The following is a 2,337-nucleotide window of genomic DNA, read 5'->3' as shown; positions in this document are numbered from 1 at the left end:
TGTGGTGCTGGGGGATTGAACCACGGTCCCTGATGCTTTGCCAAGCTTGTTCTAAGTAGGTGCTTTAGACCACTGAGCCATCTCTCCAGCCCCCATTACCTTTAAATTACAGTTACTTTGGAGCATTAAGTCAAATGGGTTAAAGTAAGCCTGTAATATACCTATGGAGCACCTTCTTATATTACACATGCAAATTACCTTTCCATGTAGTCTCTTCACTTTAATTTCAAAGTTACCCATCTGAAGTCACAACTCAAGTGCTTATCATCGTCCAAAGAGAAGGGAAAATCAATGTAAGTAGGACTGGTCAAGTTTTATGTATATATGGAAAAAGATGGCACAGCAGAAAGGACTGAAAGCCTACAAATGCAGGCCTTTAAGAAGCAGCATTGTGCTAAACCCCTTCTTTAGAAAGGCATCATTTCTATCACTGTTAACACAGGCTAAATTCTATTTTATGCCACCTTCCAGTAATAGTTGAGGCAGTAGAATGCAGAGGTGTCACAATGAGTCCCACTTTATACAAATAACTGTAGACAGACCAACGCTTTCACAAACTGTTTCCTTTTTCTGATTACCAGTTAAATACAGTTTTAATCCACAGCTTAACAATGAAGCATCATGCACTAAAGTCAGCATATATATATCTGGCGTTTCAGCCTCAGCTTGTCCATGTACACAACTGAAATCAATCACAAGGCCTGGCCTCACAGACACCAGCGTTAGGGACTTTCAGACATGAAACTTCATCTTGCACACTGAAGTCATCATACATACAGGGCAAAGTTGGAGATTTGTATTTGTGTTTATTCTTCATTTAACTTTTAAAACACTACTATAATTCAACACTGAAACAAAAACAATAGCGAGTAGTGAGTGCATGATGATTCTAGTCCTTCACGTACTCACTACTGCACACCACATGCCAGCAGTGGCATTATTCACTGGCCCCATTAAGAGGTCGAACCTTGAACACCACCCCTGGGATGGTGTTCGTCATCCTCATAGGCTTCTCCATTGTAATGGCGCCCTCTTTCCTGATTTAGATCAAAGTCCGCCAGTTCCACCTGATCCATTTCATTGGTCTCTTCTACTTCCTTCCTCTCAGGTAAGAGTTTTTCCAGCAATAAGAGTTTGTCAGAAGAGAAAAAAAACATTTTCAGGAACGTTTACCTTAAATTAGATGACCCTTTTCATATGGTCTACAATAAATTGGCATGCCTTCATTTAGCACACATTTGATGTCTCTATGCTTGACAATTTGACCTGGATGAGAGGTGATAACTATTGCTCAGTTGTCAAGAATGCATATTGGCTTTTGGATGCTATACAGTGCTTCAGCTAGCTGTATATCCATACACATGAAAAGATCTCATCGAGTAAAAACAGCATGGTTCTTCTGATCTAACACAACGATAATATCTCCTGGCTCCAGCCCTGGTTCTTGGTCTCTTTCACCATGGAATGCTATCTTCTGGCCATCTTTTATGCCTTTGTCAATATGAATTTCTAGAACCTTCTTTTCTCTAACTATCTTTCTTCCGTGGCAGCTCTTACATCTGTCTTTAGGGCTGATGCATTCTCCATGGCCCTGGCACTCCATGCACACAGAATGAATTTGCTGAACCATTCCAGGTCCTATCTGCTGAATTCCTATTAGCATTCCAGCACCTCAGCAGTTGGGACAGCACTCCACAGCTCTTTTCTTACCACCTCGGCCTTCACATTTGTCAAAAATCACATTCTTTTGCAGAGCCAATTTCCTTGTGGCACCATTACACACATCTTCTAAGGTAACTAGAGTTGATGCACCACATTTCTACCTCTCCTTTCTCTCTGCATCCTTCCTCCTCCTCCAAAAAAACATATCAAGGATATCCACAGGGGAACCAAAACCACCACCTGCTCTACTCTCCTTAATTGCCTGTTCTCCTTATTTGTCACTTAAATTCCCCTTCCTTGGCATCGGTGAGAACGTCATAAGTTTGAGAAATCTGATTAAACTTTTCACCTTTATTTGGATTCTTATCAGGATAGTACTTCAAAGCCAGTTTTCTATAAGCCTTTTTCAGTTCTTCTTGGAGGGCATTAGGTTTGACCACCAAAGCCCGGTAATAAGTCATTTCATTTACCATTTTCTACAGGTGGTAAGATGGCTAGGCCATGGTGGGGTAGGCAGGAAGGAGCATGTAGCTGTGCACAGGTTGAGCATCCACCACTCCTCCACCTCCCAGCATGTTTTGGAAAGTTCCTAAAGTCTTCTTTAAAAAGATAAAAATTTTCAAATTATACTTTTGGTTAATATCTCTTGAAAATGTGCCTATATAAAGAAAACTA

General features: G+C 40.8%; 1 pseudogene; it reads right to left on the bottom strand.

Annotated features, from left to right (window-relative positions):
* Positions 1–953: 953 nt before the first annotated feature.
* Positions 954–2,135, bottom strand: LOC101579100 (annotated as a pseudogene).
* Positions 2,136–2,337: the final 202 nt, after the last annotated feature.

Source organism: Octodon degus, unplaced genomic scaffold (assembly GCF_000260255.1).
Source record: "Octodon degus isolate 3935 unplaced genomic scaffold, OctDeg1.0 scaffold00012, whole genome shotgun sequence".
Taxonomy (NCBI): domain Eukaryota; kingdom Metazoa; phylum Chordata; class Mammalia; order Rodentia; family Octodontidae; genus Octodon; species Octodon degus.
This window is presented reverse-complemented; position numbering and strand designations above follow the sequence as displayed.